Source organism: Vulpes vulpes, chromosome 6 (genome assembly GCF_048418805.1).
Source record: "Vulpes vulpes isolate BD-2025 chromosome 6, VulVul3, whole genome shotgun sequence".
In the NCBI taxonomy this organism is placed as follows: Eukaryota; Metazoa; Chordata; class Mammalia; order Carnivora; family Canidae; genus Vulpes; species Vulpes vulpes.
Window position 1 is genome coordinate 118,899,501 of NC_132785.1, and position 13,705 is coordinate 118,913,205.

General features: G+C 38.9%; 1 long non-coding RNA gene across 1 annotated transcript; it reads left to right on the forward strand.

The window, feature by feature from the left end:
- The first annotated feature begins 203 nt into the window (after positions 1–203).
- Positions 204–7,649, forward strand: LOC140599234 (uncharacterized). Its single transcript, XR_012001917.1, has 3 exons — positions 204–265; positions 1,719–1,809; positions 7,034–7,649. It is a non-coding gene; the product is annotated as an uncharacterized lncRNA (long non-coding RNA).
- Positions 7,650–13,705: the final 6,056 nt, after the last annotated feature.

Consider the following 13,705-nt stretch of genomic DNA (forward strand, 5'->3'; position numbering starts at 1 on the left):
TGACCCCATAATAAAATATGTTTTCACATGCTATTAAAGCTGTTGTCACACTTCATTGCATAGATGACTGGAAGCCCGTGGTGATGGAAGGTGAGGTCAGCCTCCTAAGCCAGGCTGAGTTACGAGTGGGCAGTTCTTTCCCGTAAAGTCTCCTGGAGTTTGGGGAATTCTCTGTGTTCAGTTTGGTCACTTTCGTTAAAAGGAAATAAGTCATGGCCTTTCCGCACGTAGACTTGGAAGTGGAGGTGTAAAATGGTCCTTCCAGGTAGGCAATGCTAACTGGGGTTTCCTCTAGATGACAAAAACAGAAAGGTAACTAAATCTCCTTGAGGGAAAGTAGTTGCTTACTTATGGGGTATCTGAATTATGGAAGCCGGCTTATAGTTTCTGTGAAAGGGAGAATAGGTTGACACTTCTAGAAACTAATGGTTTCCAGTGTGTATTACATTAGCATTCTGTGGAAAAGTAACCTACAGAAGTTTGTTTTGTCCTGCATTTTGTTTTTTTTTTTAAGTGTTTTTTTTTATTTTTATTTATTTATGATAGTCACACAGAGAGAGAGAGAGAGGGGTAGAGACATAGGCAGAGGGAGAAGCAGGCTCCATGCACCAGGACCCCGATGTGGGATTCGATCCCGGGTCTCCAGGATCGCGCCCTGGGCCAAAGGCAGGCGCTAAACCGCTGCGCCACCCAGAGATCCCCTTGTCCTGCATTTTGGACCACCAAAGCATTTCAGTGAAAAGTTCAATTTCTTCCACTCACTGGCTATTTTGTGACTTAGTTAGATATCAGAAAAGCATGCCATTCCCCACCACCTTATAATGTTGGGTCGTAGAGGTTACACATTTTTGAAGAGCCCACCACAATCAAAATAGGATGAGGCCTTATTTAATGTTTTTACCTTATAACCGTTGCTTAATAATATTTGATATTTTAGTATAAGCTTGTCAGGACAGTGTAAACTGAGGTGGGGTAGAAACGACACTGTGTTGGCAATCAGAAATCTTTGTGCCAGTATTGGGTCTGTATCTCCCTTTCTGTGTCAGCCTGGACAATAATGCTACCTTTTAGATTCATATTTTATTTTATTTTATTCTCTTGTTTTAAGATTTTATTTATTTATTTAGAGAGTAAGAGTATGCACGAGTAAGGAATGGGCAGAGGGAGAGAGAGAATTCCCCGCCGACTTCTCACTGAGCAGGGAGCCCAATGTGGGGCTAGTATCATGATCTGGGCCACAATCAAGAGTCAGCCTCTTAACCCACTGAGCCACCCAGGTGCCCCTATCTCATATTTTAAAATAAGACTAGAACAAGGTAAACACTCCATTTCCTCTCTTTCAATAATTCCATTATTTTTCCAGATCATCAGCTAATAGCAACTTCTTAAAGACAGAGGTTTCCATATGCTGAAAATGTAAGGAATAAAAGGGTAATTATAAATACCGAGCATCATCACATCATAATTTGTTCTTTATTTTGGAACTTTTTACATGCACTGTTTCTTATAAACTACAGACCAGACCAGTTAGTCACAAAATTTTTCTGGTTCAAAAGCTGAATGCTTGTCCTGTCTTATATGGATCACAACCACTGCAGTTGACCCGGCACATAATTTATCACTGCAGAAAGAGGTGGTAAACTCACAGGAGCAGAATGTAAGCTCTCCTTATACATTCTAAGCCATAACAGCTTTTGCTTTTTTTTGTTCCCTCTCAGACTTTAAGCTCGCTCTCTCCTTTACTCATCTAAGACTCCATTTCCTGAACCTAATCTTATAGATGTCTGCATTCACCTGTGACAAGACTGTGTAAGTATTGCAAGGTCGTGTTATCGGCAGTCAAAGCATTAGCTCCCAGTAAGAAAAATCAAAGGGAAGGTTCACAGACCAATGTGTACAGCTAATTGTACATTACTGTGGACTGTATACAATCTTCCAACACATGGATACCTAAGGAACAATGGGGAAAAGTGTTTGCATGTTATTAGGCTGTCTTAATATTTTCGTAAACTGTAACTAGGATGCAACATCTCCTTCTGTACACACAAATATACATTTGAGGGTGCAAGGTCATGTTCCCCAGGAGGAGTTTTAGAGAATTCTATGAGTTCCCAAATACACTAACGAAATCTAGCTGATTTCCCTATTTCAAAAATTTAAGTCATGAATATAAACTATATAAAGTAAAAAAATACAGATGGTCAAATAAACATATGCAATTTATCCACTCTGATGCTTAAAGACCTATAAATTAAAATAAAATAGAAAATACCACTTTCGAGATTTGGTTAAAAAATAAGGCATTAAGGGGATCCGTGGGTGGCTCAGCAGTTTAGTTCCTGTCTTCAGCCCAGGGCCTGATCCTGGAGTCCTGGATCGAGTTCCACGTTGGGCTCCCTGCATGAAGCCTGCTTCTCCCTCTGCCTGTATCTCTGCCTCTGTTTCTCTCTGTGTCTCTCATGAATAAATAAAATCTTTAAAAAAAATAATAAGGCATTAAGATATTCAATGTTGAGGATATAGTGATAAGGGCACGTCTCTCTTGCCCTCAAAGCATTATCCTGCTAAGCGGTCATGGATTTGGACAAATGTCCATTTTTTTAAGTGAGTTTGTAAAATCATAACCATATGTAACATTGAAATGTTTACCATAAAGAGTACATGAAAAATTGCATAATTGATGATTTCTTAATGATATGTACTTGATTAAACAAGATATAAAATAAAGCAAAAAATGTTCAAAAGTAGGAGGAATCAAATCATCACTATAAAAAGAGAAATCAAAAACAATCCAAAAAAAAGTTTAAAATTGTTATTAATATTAAATTAAAATTATTATTGTTACAAATAACTGTTCATGTTTTCTTTTTTTTTTTAAGATTTTATTTATTTACTCATGAGAGACACATAGAGAGAGGCAGAGACATAGGCAGAGGGAGATGTGGGACTTGATCCCTGAACTGGGATCACGCGCTGAGCCAAAGGCAGATGCTCAACCAGTGAGCCACCTAGGAGTCCCACAAACTGTTCATGTTTTCTGTGTAAATTCTGCCTCTGTCCCCTCTTCTCTGATGAAACTGGGTAGCATCTCCACTGTGCTCTCTGTATCCTGAACCTTTATCCTAGCTCCAGAAATTATTTATTAAACAGATATTTATATGTCTCTCTAAATTTGGTGGAGTCTTCCAAGGGTTGAATCAAATCATATTTATCTGTTTTCCAATACCTAGCAGAAATTACCACAACTTGACTAGTCAAAGGAATCCTCTGAATTGCTTGTTAAAAATGTATATTTAAAGCTGATTCTGACTGTATCTGAATCTCTGCCAAGGGGTTCAGGAAACTGTGCTAGCATGCTTTAGTAAGCATCCTAGAAAATTCTTATGCTGAGATTACTTGCGAATAATATCTTAGGATATAACAAGTATACATATTTAGTGAGATATTATGCAATGTAATTTGAGACAGGTATGTCAAGTTCAGGACAACGGATCCTTACGTACCTCAGCATCATCTGACATGGCATCAAAATGGATTGGCTCTTACGTGAATTATATTTTAGCTTCTTACCCTTGGGAGAAGTCATTCTGGTGGAAGAGTGCTGCCCTGATGTTAAGTCTACCTGAGGTAGTGTCCATTGTCTCAGGAAGCAGAGTGATGATATGCTTGGGCAACTTTTGGTGGGCTTGTTATGCCTGGATTATATACCTCTCCTGTTCACCAATCTTTGCCAAATGGCATATGTAGAGAGGCTGGTACCACTCTCTGGCCCTCAGCTTCTGGAATAGCATTTTGGATGGGAACAGTGCTGCACTCTGATGTAGTTTGGTACCATTCAGCAGCTGATTAGGAGAAAAGATACTATACATGTTAGTGATAGTGAGTCTACATCTGACTAAGTGCCTCCAAGGAATGAGAATTCCCCACTCTGCTCCTTGAAAGGAGCAGTTCCAATCCTACGTATCCCATTTTTTTTTAATTTTAAATCATCAAACTATTACATTTCGTTGGCTTGGCATACTTTATTTTGGTGCATTTCTTCAGTGAAAGAGTTCCACTGAAAACTAGTTTATAAATTCCCCTATGCATTACTATATCTCAAGCCAATATAATTCATCATCACCTTTTTGTAAAAAAAAAAAAAGAAGAAGAAAAAGATAATAAAAATAAAGCATAGAGAAGTTAAGTGGCTTTCTAAAACCATAAGCCTCTGAAGTGTCAATAGGATGGAGGGTCAGGATATTTTCCTCTCCTCAAACAGCTTCTGGCCCTTTGCTGGAATGGTCTGGACAACTGGAGAGAATCTTTGCTTGGACACCAGAATCTTTGCTTGGTTGAGTTATGCTCAGAGTAACTTCCCTGTATATTTCTTCATCTGTTACCAAGACTGTAGGAAATTGAAACTCATAGATTTTTGAGCATTAATCGTGGACTGGAAAATAGAGAATTGGATTAAATAAAACTCCATTGAAATATAAGAACATCAACTGATTTGATCAAAGTTCAGGAAGATGTTTAACTAAAGAATTAATTCTTTACGGCCTGACATGTAGTAACCAGCCCCATGTCTTTTTGTTTGTTTGTTTGTTTCACACTCGGGTTAGGGGCCTTATAGATTTCCTATGACTCATATGAATTTTTTTTTTTTAACTAAGATGCCTTTCTCTTGTTACACTTCAGTGCAAGAAAACACTTTCTTCAGAAAACACTTTTTTTTTTCTATCAGGTTAATTATTCAACATTTAAAAGATTATCCTGTTACTATTTTACTTGAATGAAGAACATTACGTATCAGAGCCCAGTGACTAGGAAATTATATGTTTCAACTGTTCTTCTTTACTAAAAATCCAATATTAGGTTAGTGCTTATGTAAGTATATTTTAATTTGCCAATTGTTAATTGACTATCTCCAGTACTTAAGATCGTGAATTCTGAGGCACATTCTTCACCACAGAATTCTGTGCACTTCCAGCCAAGATTAGCACAAGAGCATTAGAAAAAGAATGCCTTTCCCAAGTACATATTCCTGTAATTGTTGTCACTTCCACCCACTCAGCTCATCTCATGATTAAATCAAGTTCAGAATTTGCTTCTCAACCCTCTCAGATGCCATGCATCATTCTGTGGAAAAATATTTATAAAAGGAATTAAATCAAATATTCGCACACACCCCAGTCATTATGGGTGATTAATTTTCTTTTCTCGACTCCATTAAGGGCCTTCACTGATATTCTTACCAGAGGCTGAGGTCTCTAATTTATTTCCCTCCCTCTCTCCTAAAAAAAAAAAAAAAAAAAAAAAAAAAAAAAAACCTCCTTTTAATGGCCCAGGGTCGTGCTGGGATACTCATTAGTTTCCTGCTAGCTGTTCTGCAAGCAGCCTCTGAGGCCTCAGCGTCACCTCAGAAATCATTAACGTAACTGGCGCTGCAATCTCCACCTGCCAAGCGTAATCATTTAGAGAATGAAACCTGCTCCTCCATAAATGAGCATTTGGTGGAGGGGAGAGAAGTAGGGAGGGAGAGCTCATGTATTGGAGTCATTTTCTCCCAACAAATGAAATCTCAATAACAGAGATGAGGAGCCAGATGTTTGTGAGGATCCTGGTCATGTTTGGGGGAACAGAAACAGCGTGGCGTGGAGGCAGGCTGACTTAGGTTTGGCTGGGGAAGTAGACACAATGATATATTGAAGGGCAAAGGATGCCTAATCACATTTGTGTTGTCGAGAGCTGCCTTTCACTTCCACTGTGTTCGGACATGGTTGGAGAATCTCTTTGCAGATGCCTTCTGAGAATGGGATCACACTTGCTTCTAGCAAGGATATGGAAAACCCATTTACCCTTCAATCAAAGAAGAATGCTTACACATTTATTGATATGTGGTTTATAGGATTTTGGTTAAAGGCACAACTGCTGCCATTGTTCGCTATGTCATCGTTCAAAATTATGTCTTATGAGCTCAGGAGTTCAGATTCCATATTAGGATTAGTGACCCTAAAATATAAGTCTTTTAACAGAAAAAAAAAAAAGGAGGGTGGGAGGGAGAGAGTCAGCTAACACAAGGTTGCTGCCTTGTTGGATGCATAGAAGACATAAATCTTAAAACTATATATATATAAATCTTGCATGAGAAAAATGCAGAAACTCTGCAAAGAGAGGATCCTATGGATGAGAACTCTGCTTTCCCCCGCCATAGTCATCAGGAGCATTTTATCTGCTCCAGGAACATTTCGTCTGCTCCATGTGTTTGCTCGCTACAGAGCCTGCTTTAGTTCTGCCTGGCATGGCAACATCACGGAGCCTGGCATGGTGGGGCTAAGGAGGCTCTGTGCGCACCCGACACCATCCAGGATGGAAGCAGCAATGCCTGGTTGTTAAAAATATGGACTATGGGATCCCACAGACCAAAGCTGAGGCTTTAGTCACTAGCTGTGTGATCACAGGCATGTTGCCTTAGCCTCTTGGAACCTGGGTTTCTTTCTTTATTTATTTTTAAAGATTTTATTTATTTATTCATGATAGAGAGAGAGAGAAGCAGAGACACAGGCAGAGGGAGAAGCCGGCTCCAATCACCAGGAGCCCGACGTGGGATTCGATCCCGGGTCTCCAGGATCGCGCCCTGGGCCAAAGGCAGGCGCCAAACCACTGCACCACCCAGGGATCCCCCTAGGTTTCTTTATTCATAAAATTTGGCTGCTAACAATGTCTCAGTAATAAGTCAGTATAATGGGTGGATGCTGTGATTTCCTGTAGAGTATTTAGCACCAGTACTTAGTACACACTAAGCAAGTGGTGAATAGTAACCAAAGTTACTGGCCACTTAATTTGCCAGGCCCAGTGCAAAATAAAACATGGAGCCCCTTGCTCAAATATGTTATATTTGTAATTTGCTGTTTAACCTCATAGTCGCTTAGGTTCAAGGATATTCACCCAGCAAAACCTTACAGGTGCCTGAGGGTCCTCCTCATGACCCAGGAGAAAAGCAAAGTTCACCACCTCCTGCCAGCTAACACACTGAATCTTCTCTTCGCAGAAGTCTGTTGCCCCAAACTACGGTGAGCCTGCGAACCTCAAGAGATGCAATTTCTGCTTTGCGATGAGCATGGCGGCAAGGTGCAGAAGTGGGCAAGAAGCTAATCCGTGCTTAGTCACCCATTTGGATACAACATGGCTCTGCCAGTTTGGGATGGAGAAGGCCATCCACACACCCTGGCCTAAAACATGGTATGGAGTGCACACCTTTCCTCAACTCTTCTTGGGATCCCACTCAGCTCCCTTCCAGGAGTGAAGAGAAGGACCAGAAAGGAGGAGGCTATCCAGGTTCTCAGGAACCCCTGGGGCAGATCGTGGGTATCTGGTCCTGGAGAGGTGGAGTCACCAGGATGAGTAGAGGCTCCAAGCCCTAGTGCATGCCTCCTTGTCCCCTAGGACTTCACTTTATAAAGCATGAGTCAAAGATAAAATTGTTAAAGATTTTAAGACATCAGTCACAGAACATTAAATCCCAAGTATGGAGTCTTGAGATCCAGGCTTCGTGCACTGGTAGACAATCCCTTTCACCACCACCTCTATTACCAGCTTCTGAGCCTACTTTGCCAATAAAGGACTGGATGAGTTTGGGTATTGCAATTGCCTGTTCAGGTATTGGAGCCCCCATTAAAATGAAGGGTTAGATAGTGTCTAAGTTCTCATTTTTTTCCAAGCTTTTTTTTTTCCTTTTATATTTTATTTTTCCCAACTTTACTGTGATATAATTGGCATTCTTTCTTTTAAAGATTTTATTTATTTATTCATGAGAGACACAGGGAAAGAGAGAGAGGCAGAGACATGGGCAGAGGGAGAAGCAGGCTTCCTGCAAGGAGCCCAATGTGGGACTTGATCCCAGATCCCAGGATCAGGATCTGAGCCGAAGGCAGACACTCAACCACTGAGCCATTCAGGTGTCCCTATAACTGGCATTCAATATGTAAATTTAAGGTGTACAATGTGATGATTTGATATACATATTTATTGCAGAATGATCACCACAATAAGGCTCATTAACACATCCATTACTTCACAGACTTACCATTTTCATGAGTGTGGTGAGAACAATTGAGATCTACTCTCTTAGCAAATTTCAAGTAATACTCTAGTATTGTTATGAGTTTCCATGTACTGCACATTAGATCCCCAGAATTTATTCATCTCATACTTGAAAGTTTGCATTTTCTGATTGCTATCTCTCTATTTCTCCCACTTGCCCAACCCCCTGGCGACCACCAGTGTTCTCTAGGTTTCTATGAGTTCAACTTTAATATATTCCACATATAAGTGAGCTCTTACCATCTTTCTGTGTCTGACTTATTTCACTTAGCAGAATGCCCTCAAAGATACAAATCTCAGGTATTCCTTCTTTTTTTATGGTTGGATAATATTCCATTGTATAACATACCATGTTTTAATTATCTATCTTTCTGTTGATGAACACTTAAGCTGTTCGCATGTCAGAGTCACTGAATGATGCTGCAATGAACATGAGAGTACACATGTCTCTTCAGGATAGAAGTTTTATTTCCTTCAGATATGTCCCCAGAAATGGGATTTCTAGGTCATATGGTAGTTCTATTTTTACTTTCTTAAGTAATCTCCATAGTGTTTCCCATAGTGACTGCACCAATTTTCATTCCTGCCAACAGCATACAAGAGTTCCAATTATTCCACGTCCTCGCCAGTATTTGTTACCTCTTGTCTTTTTGATAATAAACCTCCTAACAGAAGTGAGGTGATACGGAGGTGGTGGTTTGATTTCAAGAAGCCTTCTTGTGGCATCTGAGTGGCTCAGTCAGTTAAGTGTCTGACTCTTGACTTCAGCTCAGGTCATGATCTCAGAGTCTTGAGATTGAGCCCTATGTCCAGCTCCATGTGAAGCATGGAGCCGGCTTAAGATTCCCTCTCTCTCCCTCTCCCTGTGCTTCCCCCACTGCTTGCTTTCTCTCCTGTTCTATCAATAAAGAAAAAAGAAGAAAGAAAGAAAGAAAGAAAGAAAGAAAGAAAGAAAGAAGAAAGAAAGAAAGAAAGAAAGAAAGAAAGAAAGAAAGAAAGAAAGAAAAGAAAGAAAGAAAGGAAGGAAGGAAGGAAGAAAGAAAGAAGAAAGAAAGAAAGAAAGAAAGAAAGAAAGAAAGAAAGAGAGAGAGAAAGAAAGAAAGAAAGAAAGAAAGAAAGAAAGAAGAAAGAAAGTTCTTTTTGTGTGTGTGTTTTGTTTTCTCAAAGAAGTTTTCTTTAAGAGCAAGGGCTATACTGTAATTATTTTTATAAATCTCATAGTATGTTGTCCACAAAGGTATTCAGCAAATACATGCTGATTTATATTCACTTATAGGCTCTATTTCTGTGACAAAATCACAAATTCCTTGAGGAAGAATCCATGTCTTAAATACTATTTCAGGGAGGTAGCTTTGTATAATAACATAAAAATGGATCCTGGAGCTGACCAATAGACTTTACATCCTAGGTCTATCATCTGCTAGCTATATTATTTGGAACCTAAACTGTCTGAGGTCCTGGGCTTCACATCCATAAAACAGGAATGAAATGTCTATTTTACAGAGCTATTTAGGGCTTCAATAAGGTAATGCATACTAGGTACTTTATGTCATCAGGTGAGTGTTTCATAAATGTCAGATCTCTTATTAAAACTTAGTCACACTATATAAATTGGTTTTATTTGAATTAACTAACAACATAAACCTTCATATTATTGTTTCAGTTATTTTATTTGTGTAAGTGGCTTAGGCACCATTCCTGTGCAAATGTTGTATGGGACCTGATCAAAGGGACTTCACTACTGAACTCATTGTGATGGCTTGAAAAACCATTTGGGTTTAGCTTAGTGTCAAGTTCTAATGTAGTTGTATGTCCCATTTTATGTCAAATGGCAGGAAAGACGGAGCATTCATGTGCAGGAAGGATTGACAATGATTCAATGAATGGTCAGCCAGCAGTCTCTGCATGCTCATTTGCCTGGCCTCTTACTTTCTTTCCATACTCTTTGCCACAATCCTTAAAGATTCCCCCCCCCTTTTTTTTAGTATTTTATTATTTTCATTGTTTTCAGAAAGCAAAGGGGGAAAAGTAAGAGAGACACACACGCAAAACAAGAAGTAGACTCTTAATTATAGAGAACACTCCCTAAAGATGCTTTAAGAATTCCTTCCCCTCCCAGGTCACAGAGTGCTATTATGCTGGTACTTCATGGAATTCTCTAGGTCAAGGAAGAGCCAAGGCAGGAAGTGAAAAACTACTTTGACTGCATTTCTTTTCTTCTCATCTCTGACCAGATGCTGGCTACTTAGCAAAACAGTTATTCCCATAGTGACATACATGACAGCAACAAAATGAACTTGTCCTGTGATGATGGATGTTGAAGTTAGATTATAATTTCCGGGTCTGCACTCAACGATGTCTATGGAGTTACTCTCTCACTACTCAGGTGCTACTGTGTTCAGGCCACCAGAGCAGTGTGAAATATGTCTGAAGAACTTCATCCTAGCCTTATCAGGCTTGTTCTTTTTAGTCTGGCTTTGCTCACATGAGAAGTAGCTTGATTGGAAGTTTTTTTTTTTTTTTTTTTTTTTTTTTTTTTTTTTTTTTTTTTGCCATTACATATTTACTTGTCTGTCACTGTCGTTAGACAGTGAGTTAATGGAAGCCAAGCCCTATCTATATACGTCTTTATTTATTACGTCCTCATGGATCGATTTAGTTCCTGGCATCGGATAATTTAGGAAGGAAGGGATGAAAGGAAGGCGGGAAGAATGGAAGAGAGTTTTATGAGATTTCCACTGTCTAAAGAAACTCAACTGTCAGTCATATGAAACAGTTGGATGTTGTCTAAACTTTGGAATAGATTTGAATACATTTTCTATGTGGCATAACAAACGTGCCCTAATGAATATGAAAAAAAACTTGTATAAAAGGTGACCATAAAATGGTTCCAAATTTACTTTACAAATTATGACACAGCAGTGTGTTTAGATATAATTCATCATTTTATACATAATCCAGGTCAAAATGTGGTGGGCCATATTTGATATATAAAGCACAGTTAAAGACCATTAGGAACTTTTTTATTTGTTGCAGAATATCTACTTGTGGAAAATCAACTATAGCATAAACACTGCTGTATTTTACACTCCTCCAAGTAACTTTGTAGTCAGCAAACAAATATTGAGCTGGAAGAGGTACAAGAAACTAGGTTGAGCACAAAAGGAAGATGAAAAGTAATAAAAATAAATTTGATTGTAAGGCACTTTATCAACTGTCAGTAAGTAATGTTCAATAAAACCATAAGCATTTTTTGTCACTAAAAAAAGAAGCAATGGCAGCTTGGATTCTTATCTCTCAGATATCAGTATGTTCCTTTTGACCATGCATATGTGATGATGTGGACTGTGTGTGTACGTGTGTGTGTGCGTGCGCGCATGTGATAGAAGCTATATAACCCAACTGGTAAGCCTTAAAATTTCCTGGGTTTTGGTATGGGCAATTTATAGAGGACAGGAATCACTCTAAGCTGTGAATGAGCATCTCTTAATGTGAAGATATTATACAATAGCAAGAAATATGATGCATTAAATGATGGAATAATTATCTTCTTAAGAGCATTGCATAGGCCGCCAGCCTCTGTGGCAGGATCCAGTACATGGCTTTCACATTTTGCTGAGTCTGCAAGCCACCTGTGGCAGTGTGGTTATGCTGTTATTCAGTGGGCAATGATACCCTAGGTTGGCCAGACTTGTGAACACAGGGAATCACAACAAAACATTGAGACCACAAAGTAAATGCCTTGTCTACACATTGAGAAAACCGAAAAGAGTAAATATCCACACCTGCTGGCTGCTTGCTATTTTTCTCAGGGTGTTCTCTGCTGATACTTACTCTTTCATTTTCCTGAGAGGGAAATAAAGAGAGCTCCAAGAATTCTCCTCTCTCTCCCTAAAGTGAGATTGTGGAAAGAGCTGATCTTCTGTTACTACTAAGCAGTACCCACCATGGCTAGTAGAAAGACATTCCAACTTAGTAAACATTAAAACAGGAAGTGCTATGTAGCTAAAATGCATGCTGTAGAACTGAAGTGCTTTGGTAATATGGAATCTAGACAAGAATATGAGATCTAAAAATAAAGAAGTGCTAACATCCCTATGGTGAGTTGTGCATAGGAAAATGCTTAGAGTCCACAAGGGAATTCTGAAACTTCCTAAAAGAAAATGGGACAATAACTGCCCTGTTCAATTTGGGATATGATGAGAAACAAACCTCTTTACCAAAGACATTGGTAACTCTCCTTTCTTTCCTTCCTTGCCTCAGGCAATCCAGCATCAAATATTTATCTAATCTATCATGCATTTGTCATTTTGTTAGGTCGTTAGGACACAAATATTAATAAATCAAGAATCCTTATACTTGAGTATCTTCAGAGTCTAGGAGCTAGATATTGTGAAATCATGGTTTCTTTATTCTGCAGCATTATTGGCTTTATGACTGAAGACATCAAAGTTTCTTGTATGATTTTGCTACTTGTAAATACAGTCAACACTGAGTTTGGGGAAGGATTGGAAAAACTTAATTAGATTAGCCTGATCTGAGCATAACAATATGCTCATCTGAGAAACCTCCTACTAGAAGTTGAGTTTTTGCCTAGTTAAAGGCCATAGATGTTCTTAGTCCTTGCTCATCTCTTCTGAACATTAATCTATATCCAACATAGGAAGACTTACAATTGGTCAGTCCTTCTGGAGAGACAGCTCTGGCACCAACCAGCACAGGCACTTGGTAATCCGAGAGGCAACATATCCTCATGAATTGCCACCTCACAGCTATTTATTTCCTATGAGGCTCAGTTTCCCATGTGCAATTTGTTATAGCAATATTAATAGCGGCTTTGCAGATTTATTTTGAGGATGATGTGTGTTAAAAGGTGTCCACCAGATAAGAGAATATTCACCTAAATATATTTCAAAAGAACTTTATTCTTCTCTATTGGACTGTATTTTTTAAAACTGATACAATTGGGCAGCCTGGGTAGCTCAGCGGTTTAGCACCACCTGCAGCCCAGGCCATGATCCTGGAGACACGGGATCTAGTCTCATGTCGGGCTCCCTGCATGGAGACTGCTTCTCTCTCTGCCTGTGTCTCTGCCTCTCTCTCCCTCTCTCTCTCTCTCATTCTCTCATTCTCTCATGAATAAATAAACAAAAATTAAAAAAATAAAACTGATACAAACAATTAATGAATCCAAAGAGTAAATACCAACTGAACCATTTTAGAAGAAAAAAATCTTCTCTGATGGCTCTGGCTGTGTCACATCTAGGAAGGCACTCCAGAGAGTTTTGACATACCATCAACAAACACTCACAACAATATCTACATCCCAGGAGAACTGATTGCATTTCATTAAAACTATCTCAATATATTTCTTAGAGAAAACTCTAAAATTCATATTAAGATACTGTAACATAAAGAGAATACTTAGAAGTGGTCTTCATACATGAAACCTGGCCCCTGTCTACCTGCTTTGAATATATAGTTGGAGGAGGAGGAAATGATGCTTATCTAATATTAACATTATTTTATTTAAAACCTGTATCTTTCCTCATTTACCTGGTCAGTTACTTGAGGTCTTTATTTTCCCAGATTAGTTGTTTAGAGCTAAAGAGGAAATATT